At 40.8% G+C, this 14,434-nt stretch overlaps 1 protein-coding gene across 1 annotated transcript in view; it reads right to left on the reverse strand.

The window, feature by feature from the left end:
* PKHD1 (PKHD1 ciliary IPT domain containing fibrocystin/polyductin) overlaps positions 1 to 14,434 on the reverse strand; it is a 1,684,711-nt gene that overhangs the window by 564,130 nt on the left and 1,106,147 nt on the right. The gene's annotated exons all lie outside the window — the stretch shown is intronic.

Here is a 14,434-nt window from a genome sequence, read left to right on the forward strand (position 1 = left end):
TTGGAACTCACATTGTAGTGGGACTTGGGAGGTGCTGCTGCGGCATCGGCCCTGTGTTGCAGGTCACGGTCACTGCAATCAGCGGAGACCACGGCTACACTGCAGGTGGCGGCGCTGAGTCAGACAGCGGTGCCAGTTCTGAAGTCGCTCTGGAGTCAATGTGCTTGGTTTGATCTTGGTTAAACCAGAACTCACTCATAAGGGCTCAGAAAATGGATTTGGCACCACTTGGCAAGTCAAGACTCTCTCCAAAGAGCCCAGGTGCTGGAAGATGAAGACCCCGAGACTGCTTAACAGGAGGCAAGCTCTGTCCAAGCCTCTGGAGAAACTTTTGAAGCAGAATTCCCTGTTCACTCAAAGGACAGAAGCAGCAAGCAGCAGGCCAGCACAGCAAAGCAAAAGGCAGAGTGGCAGTCCCTCCTACATCATCCAGCTCTTCCTCCTCGCAGAATGACCTCAGTCAAGAAGGATTCTCAAGGTGTGGTCCCAGCGGTCCAATACTTATATTCATTTCTGCCTCTGAAATAGGCAAACTTCAAAGGAAAGTCTCTGTAGTGCACAAGACCCTGCCTTTCCTGTCCTGACCCCAGACACACTGCAGTGGGTTGGAGACTACTTTGTGTAAGGACAGGCACAGCCCTATTCAGCTGCAAGTGTCAGCGCCTCTCACCACTCTAGCCCAGGCGGACTCATCAGGATATGCAGAGCACTCCTTGGCTCCCTTTGTGTGACTGTCTAGAGTGACAACTGTCATCCTGACCCAGATGTGTATTCTACAACCAGGCAGAGCACAGAATGGTTAAGCGTGAAAATGCCCACTTTCTAAAAGTGGCATTTTCAAACTTACAATTTAAAAACCAACTTCACCAAAAGATGTATTTTAAATTATGAGTTCAGAGACCCAAAACTCCAAATCAAATCTCTATCTGCTCCCACTGGGGAATTACACTTAAAATATATTTCAAGCTAATCCCCAGGTTAACCTATTGGAGAGATGGGCCTTGCAACAGTAAAAAACGAATTTAGCAGCATCTCACTATCAGGACTTGTAAAAAAACACTAGTGCATGCCCTAACTTTTAAATACATTGCACCCTGCCCGTAAGGTTGCCTTCGACCTACCTTAGGTGTGACTTACATGTAGTAAAAGGGAAGGTTTGAGCCTGGCAAGTGAGTGCACTTGCCAGTCGAACTGGCAGTTCGAAACTGCACACACAGACACTGCAGTGACAGGTCTGAGACATATTTACAGGGCTACTCCTGTGGGTGGCACAATCAGTGCTGCAGGCCCACTAGTAGCATTTGATTTACAGGCCCTGGGCACACATAGTGCACTTTACCAGGGACTTTCTAGTAAATAAAGAAGCCAATCATGGATAAACCGATCACCAATACCACTTACACAGGGAGCACTTGCACTAGAACTGGTCAGCAGTGGTAATGTGCCCAGAGTCCTAAAGCCAGCAAAAACTAAATTCAGCACAGGATAAAAAAAAAACAGGCGGTCAGAAGCCAAAAATACAGATGAAACCCTGCAGAAAGGGTCATTTCCAACAACCAGTTTCTCCAAAACTTTTGAGGTAGCAGAAAGCAAGAATATAAGACAAAAATTGGATAGCAGTGCTGTATCTGCATTAGGCGTTTTCAAAAGGGGAACCACTTGAGCTTTTTTTCAGGAGCTGGGCACTGATCCTGAACATCTGGAGGCTGAGAATAGGGCACATTATATCAGTGATCCGGTGCCAGGTATGTGGGGCGAAAAGGGTCTAGAAGGAGAACCAGATTTGCAGCTCAAAAAACAGAGGCCCATATTTATACTTTATTAGCGCCGCATTTTTTTATGCAAAAGCGGCGCAAACTTACAAAATACAATTGTATTTTGTAAGTTTGTGCTGATTTTGCGTCAAAAAATGATGCAAATGTGGCGCTAAAAAAGTATAAATAAGGCCCAGAGTGTCTTCTGAAGGTGGAAGAAAGCAGGTGAGCTTATCTTCCCACCTACCCCAGAAGTCATTAGAGGGTGCAGCCGCAACCCCAACATTTAGAGCATTCAGGTTCAGTTGGATTTTCAAAAATTTTTCTTCAAAGAAATTACTCAATTTACTGCACAGATCTGCATCTGGCACACAGGGTAGCGCAAACACGGAGGAGTCAGAAAACTGTGAGCCAATCTTAAAAAATTCCTTAGGCCTGTTCTTAGCCTCATCAATCCATTTAGCATAATGATTGCTGTTAGAAATTTGGTCTCTAGTTTGGTCTCTAGTATGCACCCTGTTCAAGTAGGGATCACAATCCTAGTCAGTGCAAGTCAGATGCCCAAACTAAATTAACGTCTGCTCACCCTCTGGTAGCTTGGCACAGAGCAAGCAGACTTAACTTAGAAGGTAAGGTGTTAAGTATTTGTGCAACACCTAATTACAGTAACACAGTAAAAGACACCACAAAAAGACTGCACCAATTTAGGTTGGAAAACTTTCGGACTTCCCTTTGAAGTCCCGAGGGTCACTTTCCTGGCCTCCCTTGCTCCAGACACTATGCAGGGGGTTATGCAGCCCTTTTTGTGAGGAGAGGCACAGCCCTATTCAGAAGTAAGTGTCAGCTCCTCCCTCCTCGTAGCCCAGGAACACCATCAGCCTGGTGATGGGCCATCAATATGCAAATGCCACACCCAAGCTCCCTTTGTATGTGACCGTCTAGTGGGAATGCACAAAGACTAGCTGTCATCTACCCCAGACATGTACTCAAAGGCAGGCAGTGGCACAGAATGGTTAAAGTAAGAAAATGACAACTTTCTAAAAAGTGGCGTTTTCAGACTTGCCCCTAAGTTGTGATGTTAAATTGTGAAACCAGGGACACCAAACTCCACATTTCGATCTCTTCCCATTTGGAAGTAACTCTTAAAAGGTGTTTACAGGAACCCTAATGCTATTCTACAGGAGAGACAGGCCTTCCAATAGTGAAAAACAAAGTTAAACGTTTTTTACTACCTGATCATGTTAAACTTAAAAGAACATGTCCAACCCTTTATTATACACTACACCCTGCCCTTGGGGCTAAGTAGGGCCTACCTTAGGATTGGCTTGCATGTAATAAAAAGGAAGGGTTGGGCCTGGCATGTGGCTACACTTGCCAGCTTGAAAGGGCAGTTTAAACTGCACACAGGCTCTGCAGTGGCAGACCTGAGACATGTTTGAGAGGCTACTGTTGTAGGTGGCATAATAAGTGCTGCAGTCCCACACGTAGCATTTAATTTGCAGGGCCTTGGCACCCATAGTGCACTTTACTAGGGACTTACAAATAAATTAAATGTTCCAAGTATAGGGAAGCCAATGTAGCCATGTTTTAGAGGACAAACTGCCTGCACTTTAGCACTTGTCAGCAGTGGTAAATTGCACCAATCCCTATACGTCAGCAAAAAACAGGTCAGAAAAATAGGAAGTTAGAGGGCAAAAAGTTAGGGGAGACCACTCCAAGGATGCCAGGTCTAGCAACTGCATCTTTAATATTATTATGACAGGATTTCAGAGCTAGCTCACAAATAACTTTATCACCATTATTACAGGGGTGTCTCCAGCTTCTTTCTAATCTTTTGCAGGGTTGTCTTTCTAAAGCTAGCTCAGCAGTAAACAAGGTAGCAATGTTGAGTGTACCTTTTTCTCGAACAGCCTTGCCAGAGTCACTTTATCAGTTGCCATGGAAAGCTAGTTGCCTACTGCTAGATTGTCTACTGCTACATCCCCCGATAACCAGGGCAGTGTTGAAACTAAAACTTCCCTTATCTTTGGGATATCAATTTTAATCCAAGCACAAACCGGACCACTTATAGCCTTTCAGGACTCTCTCTTATGAATGGGGAAAGAAAAGGAGAAAGATAAAATAAAGTGGTCAGACTGTGCCTCTTTCTTGGGAGCTTTCAGGACAATAGGTGGATTAGAGAATACTATGTCAATCGTATGTGCAGCCTCATCGGTTGGACCAGAGGTGGTCAAGGGGAGGTCCAAAGATCTCAGTGTTTTTAGAAGGTAACTAGCCAAAGCGTCTTCAGCCTTCTTCATATGTACATTAAAATCTCCTAAAATCAGAATGTTTGCATAATTAATTATCTAGAAGCAAGTGTTTGATCAAGCAAATTGATCAAACCCTGGTGAATGATAGATATACACCCCTGACAGGGAGTGTTGGGCAGAGGGTGAAAATTAGAAGTTTAAGGATTCTGCCATCTTTAATTCCTTTAAAAATACAGCAACTTTGAAGTAAACATACTGCCTTTACCAGGATGCAATGGAGTGAACTGTGCTGGGATGAGAGGCAGTGTGCTTCCCCCCCACTTGTGTTTAAAAGGCTACCTTTAGCCAATGAGCTGACAAGCTCACCTGGGATGCACCCGTGTGCCCGTGGAATGGTACTGTGACCTGTGAAGACTCGGGCAGCATATCAGCAACTCCAGATGACTTTTCTCTGCTGCTTCTGCTCTCTATTGATGAAGGGCTAAACCCAGAAACGCGTGTCTAGAGATAACAGCACTTCCTGCACCAACTTTGGTGAACAACTACAGTAACTTTGAAGTAAACATGCTGCATTTACCAGGATGCAATGGGATGAACTGTGCTGGGATTAGAGGCAGTGTGCCCCCTCCACTTGCGTTTAAAAGACTCCCTTGAGCCAAAGAGCTGACAAGCTCACCTGGGATGCACCGATATGCCTGTGGAGTGGTACTGACACCTGTGAAGACTTGGGCAGCATACCAGCAACCCCAGATGACGTTTCCCTGCTCTCTGCTACTTCTGCTCTCTACTGATGAAGGGCTAAAGCCAGAAACGTGTCTAGAGATAACAGCAGTATCTGCACCAACTTTGGTGAAAAACTACAGCAACTTTGAACTAAACATACTGCATTTACCAGGATACAATGGGGTGAACTGTGCGGGGATGAGAGGCAGTGTGCTCCCTCCCCACTTGTCTTTAATTCCTCAACCTGAAATGTCAAGTATTTTAAATATATTTGTAATGCAATTCCAATCCCCCTCCACGTTTCTCCTTCCTGTCTACATGGATACAGTCATATGTGTCCAGAAGGGCACGCTACAGATAAGGGTTAGCATCCTCCTTCTGCCATATCTCTGACATAAAGAGGATATCAGGGTGGGAGTCAATTAGGAGATTGTAGATATGTAGGGCATATTCGTGTAGAGAGCAGATATTACCAAGAGCAGCCTTCAAATTAAGACTCTTAATGCCATTGTGTTCACCCTCCGTCATGCTTAAACAATGCAAGTTCAAAGTCCTTTTCCAGATGGCACAGATAACAGGCCCCTAACAGCCATTCACGGTCAGTTTACATTCACATGAGCAACTGTTACTCAGGTTTAAAAGTACCTCAGCAGGGTATACCAGCCTTGCATTATTATCCTTCATAGCAAGATTTTTCTTCTTTAAATCAGCATGATGGCTGGCGCTGGCCGCTACTGGGATGTACGTAGATGGACTTGCCTTTAATACACCTAGGACATGCCAGCGGCGTGCCCACTGTGCATGTCTGCTGTGTGGCCATTATTAAATAGGCAGCCTCCACCCAAGCTAGGATCATCTACCCAGTAGCAACTACAGCACATCAGAGAAAAGACACTTCTAGCTAGCAACAACCATGACTAGTCCGAAGAAAGATTAGGAGAGCCCACGCTCCCAAAAGTGTCCGAAATAGTCAGAATCACTCCTAGAAAAACCGGTGTGAAATGCTGATTTCAAGTTTTGTCAAAATGATTTTGGACCCCATTGAAAAAAAAATACAGTCCGTAAAATTAGAAAAGGCCGCCCTCACCACCACAATACCAAAACAATTCCTTTAAAAATAATTACATTTTATAAGCACAAAATCAGATTTTAAGAGCACAAGATGCAAAAATAATATTAAAAGCGCACTAAAGAGATTCAGATTTAAAGTGATCAAACACTCAGCACACTGATGTGACTGCCGAATTGGCATTTAGAACATTCTTTAATGGTAAAGTTGAATTTTTAGTCACAATTCTGAAAATACCACTTTTAGAAAGGTGCCATTTCTTTGCCCTAGTCATTTGTTGCCTGCAGCATGCATCCTGGGTCAAATGACTGGGTGTAGCTGGCAGTTGGTACTTGTGTATTACTGCCAGACAGTGAGATAAAAGGGGAATAGGTTTTAGCAGGATGGGCCATCTCAGTCCTGATGAGGGAGAGGAGCTGTCACCTACCCTACCACACCTACACATCACAAAGTCTCTGCCTCAGCACACTCACAAGGGGTTTGACACTAGTCTACTGTGTTCTCAGACAAGCTGGAGACAGGACTGGGAGGCAGGGAATTCCAAACACCTCTGGGGGATAAAACCTCCTGAGCCTTTTCCTACTTCAAGGCTGGCACCAAGTATATATATTGGACCCTCAGACCCAACTCCTTTCGACCTGTGGAAGGATTTTGATTTCCATTTCAGAGACTAAGGCAGAAGGTAAAAACTTTGACCGGGACAACCCACTTGGAGTATAGGAGTCACTCCATTGAGGTCAGCCCTAAATCATGCCTAGGTCCCAGTCAATCACAAGTTATTTTTTTTAGTGGAGCATTACTAAATCTAGCAGGTTTTTCCTTAAAACCTTGAAAGTTCATAGTGTCTTTTTCTTATTAACATTCTCTCTATTTTTCTAAATTGGTCTGGGAATTTTATTGGGTTGTGCTTTTACTTTGACATCATTAGTAGAGTTTCAACTTAAAACACACTTTGCTAAATATTACCTGCTTCTAATGCCATAGCTACCAGGGGCTGAGCAGAAACTCTTTAAGAACTGTGTTGTGGCCTAACCAGATTGTGTTTGAAAAGTTAATAGTGGTCACCCCCTCCTAAATTAACAACACAGTTTTGGACACTGACTTTTTAGCTCTGATTTCTTATGTCACCTATTTTGCCTGATCTTTTGAGCTCTGTTTCTGTAACTTGAAATAATCATGTCACCCCAGTAAATAGGTTACCTGACTCATAATTCCAGTTTCACTATATCTTTCTGATTAATTCACACTTCACTACTAGAACATTTACTTTGCACTACAAGTCTTTTTATCTGACTCTCAATTTTAGAAAGATGTTTTTATTTCTATGTATTTTACTTCCCAGTGCAAGGAAACACATTCAGTGTTGCTAGATGTATCTAAAGTGTACTAATGTGACTTGTGCCACTTTAAAACACCAATAAAACAATTATTTCAATACCTAATCCTGTAGATTTTTGTGAATCCTAATTAGAACTCTATGCTACGCACAGGAAAACACCTATTTTTTTATATCCGACTTTCAAGCATTTATTTTGTACATCATACTTAAAATCATTTCCAACACAAAAAGACACCAGTTGGTATTTTGTACATTACAAAGCAGAGCAGTCAGTCATTATCATACCTAGATTATAGGAACAACTTGATTTAGCAGGGGCACTTCTGAAGTAGAACAAGCCAGATCTAACAATTATAAGTAACTCATTTCTCAAGTCATTTAATCATAGGTAGCCATTCTTAATGACCATAAAGGACAATGTTCTGACCAGTTTGCAACATTTGTGCCAGATAAAACTACAAACTTGGGCATTTATAGTGACATTTATATCAGCATTTGTAGATATATTTGCAAAAGCATCTTTCTGACATATGGTGAAAAGACATCTCTGTTGATGTTTACTGTCTCTATGCTGTCCTTGCTATGATGTTTCTTACCTATCAACATTTAGGGCCTGATTTAGATAATGGCAGACAAGTTACTCTGTCACAACTGTGACAGATATCCCCTCAACCAAAATCTAAATCCCATGATATCCTATGGGATTTAGATTTCGGCGGATGGAATATCTGTCAACGGTGTGACGGAGTAACTTGTCTGCTAATATCAAATCAGGCCCTTAGTCATGTTTACTATTCTAATTCCAATTTAGACAAAAGTAGGAAACATGTTGGACTTTGGAGGGGTCAGATTTACTATTCCTACTCCAGTCACAGCAAAAGTAGGGAAAGTGTTGGACTTTGGAGGAGTTAAATTTACTATTCTTGCTCCAATATAACGAACATTAGTGAAAGGGTTAAACTTTGGAGACGTTGGCTTTACTATATTCAATTCAACACAGGCAAAAGGAAGAAAAGTGATGGACTTGGAAATGGTTTGCTATACCATTCCAAAGCCTAATTATTTTTAAAAGCATTTCAATACCTAACAATATGAAAGATATTAAAACATATTCAAAATAAAAGTACATGTGCATTATAAATAAACATAATGAAATGTAATTGAAAGAAATAAAACTAAAAAATGCAACACATATAAAACGAAAGAAATACTTTTAAAATAAATATACTTCACATCCTACTACAAAAAAAGTGACGTAAGAAAACCTGTAAAATAAATTATACATTTAAAATAACATCTAAATACATAAATAAATAAAACAAATAAAATTAAAACAAAAAATAAAAGATCCATTTCTTAAAGTTTGTAAGAAACATCAATGAATAAACAATAATGAAAATACAAGAAATAATTTACATAATCGATAATTTACATGCAGACTTCCCAATTAAGTATTTAATTAACAGAAAACAATCATTTGAAACACCAATAGTTATAATTTAAATAACTTCCCATCCTGTTTCCCAAACTGCAACTAAATCATAAATTAGTAATCAAACTATTGAAATTTAAAATTACACATTAAAACTCACAACATATGCTTAAATAATTAAAATAACAAATAATCAATTAAATAATTTACATAATTATCAATAAAATATTTTAATAACTAAAACATTCCTTTAAAATAATAAAATAATGTATAAATGTAATATTCACCCTATTCCCCTACAAACCAAATAACAAGCTACTAAAACATAAAACATAAATTCCTAATTAAATGTAAAAATAATAGTTACACATTTAAACTTATAAACTATGCTAAAAATACGAAACAATTATAATAATAGTAACCCCTAAAATTAATAAAACTAATATGTATTAAATGAAGTAAAAATGATACTTAATACAACTATATTAAAGTAAATGGTATATTCAGCAATATTTTTAAAAACTGTATTATGAATAAAAACGATATTCTTACCTACTGTATTCTGTTCCTCAATATTTTTGACATGATAGTCTTGCTAATCAATAATATTGAAACTAAATTCTTGTCTTTCTATTCAGTTCAATTCCAGTCAATGTAATTAAATTCACCAAATTTATAAAGCGCATGGCAACCTGGAAGCGGGCTTCCCAGTGCTCGAGGAGGAACAGTGAGAATAGAAAGCACACAAATAATGGGAAATTATAGGTTTTTAGCTGCTTCCTAACGTGCAGGGAATTGTTTTTGCTTCTCAGCTTGAGAGGCAGCGAGTTCCAGAGGTTAGGGGCAAGACATGAGAACAATCGACCCCCACCTAGCTCTGATTATCCTGGGCTTAGCGAAGATTTCCAGATTGCAGGATCTAAGGACCATGTTGAGTTGATAAGGTGTGATCAATTGGTGGAGAACTTTTGGGCCCACCTTATGTCTGGCCTGATGAACCAGGCAGAGTGCCTTAAACTGTACTTTGCTGCTTAGGGCAGCTAATAGAGATCTTTAAGTGCTTCCCTAGATATTTGTGATTTTGGTATCCCTAATAGTGTCCGGGCTGCGGCATTCTGAATGATTTGAAGTTTCCCAATCACCACTTTGGGGCTACCTAAATAGAGTGAATTTCCATAGTCAAGGCATGATAGGATCAGCCCTTAGATCACGCTTCTTCTGGAATCAGCCAGAAACCATGTAAGGGTTTTCCTAAGTGCTCTTAGTAGACCAAAGCACGTACCAGCTATCTTGTTCACCTGTGAGGCCAGACACAGCTGATTGTCTAGAGTAAAGCCTAAGCTCTTCACCTCTTTTTTGGGTGTTGGACATTCCCCTAACACCGTGGGCCAGCTGATCTATTGCCAGAAGGATGGGTTGTTACCTACCACCATCACCTCTGTTTTCTCTCGGTTTAACTTTAGGCAATGGCCCGCCATCCATTCGAATACCTTCTCCAAACAAACAGGGGACAGTATGACTATCAGTTGTGTATCGTCAGTGTATGACACCATTGTGAACCCAAATCCCCTATGATGTCTGATAACAAACTGACATAAATATCGAAAAGTGCGGGACTCAGTGAGAAGCCCCGAGGAACTCCGCACCTCAACTGATGAATAGTCGAGTAAAATGATCCCTCACTGACTTGGAAGCCTCTCTCATCTGAAAGGAAGTGAGTCACTTTAAGGCGTTTCCAGTAATGGATTTAGGAAGGACTTTACAGTATTGTACATTTCTTTACTGTAGCTTGAGGATGAATTTATCCTACTTGCAAAGTCATTTATCCGGGCTCTTCGAATGGCATGCATGTTGATATTTTTTTTTACATATGCCATGTTCTCAAGATTAGTGAAAGTAGGGTCTACAATGTGGCCCTTATTATGTATAGGAGAACTACACAGACAGGTCTTGTATAAAACTGAAGCCCACTGAACAGGTAGCATCCTCCAAGTGGATGTTTAGGTCCCCCAATAAGGTGAAATTGGCTGCTTGAAGACTATGGGCCTAATTAAGAGTTTGGCTGACGAGAAAGTCTGTCCGCCACACTTCTGACAGGGTGTTCGCCATCCCGCCGGAGTTATGAAGAGTTTCCCGCTAAGTAGGCAGGCGTAAACCTCAGTTTCTGCCCGCTGGCCTAGCGGGAAACAGGCTACAGTATTGTCTCTGGCTCGTAATCAAGCCGGCAGCAATGCTGTAGCCCGAAGGGTGCACCAGCACTCTTGCAATGTTCACTGTTCAAAGTGAACATTGCAACGGTGCTGGGTAGGGGGTGGGCCTTCACTGCCCATGCCAAGTGCATGGGCAGTGCAGGGAGCCCCCCCTGTGGCCCACTGCACCTGCTTTCCACCACCCTTTTCATGGCGGTGTTACTGCCATGAAAAGGCTGGTGGAGAACAAGGTCATAATCCATAAGGCATTATGATCTTCACCACCGCAAGGCCGTCGGGATCAGGGATCCTGGAGGTGCTGGCAGTTCCCTGGTGGTCTGACTGGCAGGGTTTTAATGTGGCGGTCGGACCGCCACAACAGAGGTGGTTCTGATCACCACCGCAAGTGTGGCGGTCAAAGACCGCCACACTCGTACTAAGGTCCTATATGTCGCCACTAGGTCTAATATGGTCCTTACAAATTCTTAAGCTGGTCCCAGAAGACCATAGACCAATAGTCCGGTAAAAGTATAATTGTGGGAATGTTTCATAGGAAATAATAGGCTTTCACAACCAGAGATTATACTAGGAATACATTTACATTCCATAATTTGTTTTCTTACAATTGTCACACCTCCTCCTACCTTTCCAGAGCAATCACACCTGGTGATCTTATATCCTGAAGGCAGAATAATTGCAATATCTGGCACACTGCTGTCCTTAATCCATGTTTCTGTAAGGAGGAATACATCCGGTTGAATACCCTATAATAGAGTGAACATATCCCATTTGTTCTTGGAAAGAGACCTGAAGTTCACTAGGTACATATGACAAGTGTGAGTAGGCTTCCATTAAATAATCGCAGATGGAAGGCTAGAACGCTAACCATGGTGGTAAAAATTGAAAAGCGACTTTGGGCACTAAAGACAGCCATGAGTCCAACCAGCAAGATCTTTCCTAACCACTGATTCAGAGCGCGTTTGCCTCCAAAAGTGCAAAGCCTAACCAAGGCTATGCAGGTAAGCTGTTCCTAACATCAGTATTTCAACCCCCAAAATACCACATCCATCTAATAAAGTGAAGTCCCCAGTGCAATGTCTGAAGCAATCTTAACAAACACTTGGATTTGAAGTCATATTGAATACAAGTGAAAAAAAATTCACAATGTGGACACTACGAGTCTTTGAGGAGCTTAGAAAAATGTTGGGTATTTTGGCACATCAAGTATCCAAGAGATCCTGTCATCATTGACTGCATTCTTTTCATGGCATCCTGGCTGCAATGCCTGTTTATGAGTCTAATCCTCTCTTCTGTTTTTGTGAAGCAGCTACAGACACATTGCTCAGGTGTGTAGCAAATAAGGTTTGATAGAATGTAACTTTTAATACTGATGAACAGTGCCTGAACTAAGTGAAAACAGGATGTAGTCCCAGCTCACAGGAACTGAAGTAGATAGGAGTCTTGCAACTATAAGCCAGACCAAAGGAGTGACAAGATTGCTTGGCTATTATGAGTTTGATAAGACCATTTTGGACTCCAGTGAGAACTAGATCATTATATAATATTAGTTACCTCTATGGGGCAGTGCAGTGGGAAAATAGCCTCAATTAAATGTCTTTAAATGACAAAGAGTAATGGAATGTTTTAAAGATATCCACATACACACCATGAATGGCTATAGTTATAATAATGCACCAGTGGTCATCATAAACATCAGGCATGAAGGTTATCCTTGCTGGACAGCACTTTTATAGATGGTAGAATGCAACTTTACTACAGGTATAATCTTGTAAATCAGTGAGTGAAAGCTTGGAGGGTGTAAGTAAACAAACAGAAACCAATGTGTTCATACCAGATATCAGAGACATGAGATGTTTCCAGTTAGAAATGTTCTGTTTTTGATGAACTTAACTTCAGGGTGATACTGTTCCAATTCTGTGTTGCTAATGTTAGCAGGCATTGGCACAGTACAATGTGTGTCATCTGAAGAGATATCAAAAAGTGTACCAAAGGGTCCTATTTGGCAGCCCATTAGTCTAAACATGCTTTATAACACTAGTCGTTATGTGGATTCTGTAGAATTTCAATCTGAATGTCTGTAAGGAAGAATTTTACCTCTCCATTCAAAAAACAAAAGTTAAACACAGTGCACTATAATATTTTGAGAGCTGGACAAACTAGCTGTACCAGGTCTTTAACAAAATTTCTGTTTGTGATATGTTTCATATCTTCAGGTATCATTACAGGTTTAGTTCCACTATCAGGGGCACTATCTTTCTATTGAAAATACAGCAACTTCTGTGCTCCAGTTTATTGCTCATGCTATACAGCAGAAATTATCTACAAGAATTAAATGGCTGACAACAATTTTGCCATAAATTGATAATTCTTTAGCTCCTCAGGATTGGACATAGATAGATTTTTAGGTCTGGGTTTGGACAGTGCAGCTGCCAAACAGACCTGTTGTTTCCAACATCCATAAAGTTTACTTTGGGTCTTCCCTTTTGAATCAATCTCTTTTAGTCATTGGATTAAGACTTTGTCACTTATGTTTTATCTCAGCTCTGTGGAGTAATAGTCTCTCACCTAATGCTATTGGTTGTTTGGGTGTAACCTTCCACCTTTACATGGCTTCACACTTGTACAGATGGAAAGCATGATACAATTTCTCATGAAGTTATCTAATGTGAGATTCAGCAATAATTCCTTATTGAATTTAGCCACAAGGGGATAATCAGGAGAACTTGGGCAGTTACTGCAAAATAGTCTGATTGAAAGAAAGGAGACAGTAGTACTCACACTTGGAATACATAACTGTGATCAGTGGGTCTTTCTTGTGTAAACCACTTATAACTTGCTGTTTTTCATTGTCAAGCACTGTGGTTACATTTTACAAAGAGGCTGTGATGATTGCACTTCATTCGCTATGACTAGTGTACCCCTGAATCAGGTACAAGGTGAAAGCGTTCCCTTATTTAGAATTCTAGCTCTGTGGTATTATTTCTTCAATGATTACTTTTTAGTTCTTCAATTAGTATAAGATGGGACATTAATGCTGTGGTAAGTGATGTAGTAAGATTCACTCTGAGGCTTTCTCACTAGCTGACCATTAAAACAGTATGAAGTATGGAACAAGAGACCTAAAAGTGCAGTTCTGCAATTATATCTTAGAGAAATCCTCACTTAAACCCCAGTCCATGAGCTGAGAAATTGAAAAAGCTGAAACCTCAACATTTAATTGTTTCTAAGATCCTTTTATGCCCTAAGCTTTGTAGTAAATAAGTCTGTAGCCGCATGTGAGCCAATTCTCTCATTCGTTGGATCACCTACAAGCAGAGCTTTGTTGGAAAAAATCAGCAACACATACAAGCAGCAGGAAAAATGCCCCCCAAAAAGCTCTCCCTCCTTGCAAATGTATGTCAATAATATGCAGTCATAAGGGCATACCATTAAAGTCTATTTAATTCATTCCCTGTACTGTGTGTCAAAATCACAATAAAGTTCTAAAAATGTTCACTCTCTGTCCTTCAAATCTCTGTAGAGGGCATACACTTTGAAGCTTTAATGAAGTGCGAAAGATGTGGTTTCACACAACTTCATCTGGAAAGTTACAATTGTTGACAATTCTAGCAGATCTTGCACACATTGGTTCTCCTACCGTTTTCCAGGTCACCCA

This window comes from Pleurodeles waltl, chromosome 5, assembly GCF_031143425.1.
Source record: "Pleurodeles waltl isolate 20211129_DDA chromosome 5, aPleWal1.hap1.20221129, whole genome shotgun sequence".
NCBI lineage: Eukaryota > Metazoa > Chordata > Amphibia > Caudata > Salamandridae > Pleurodeles > Pleurodeles waltl.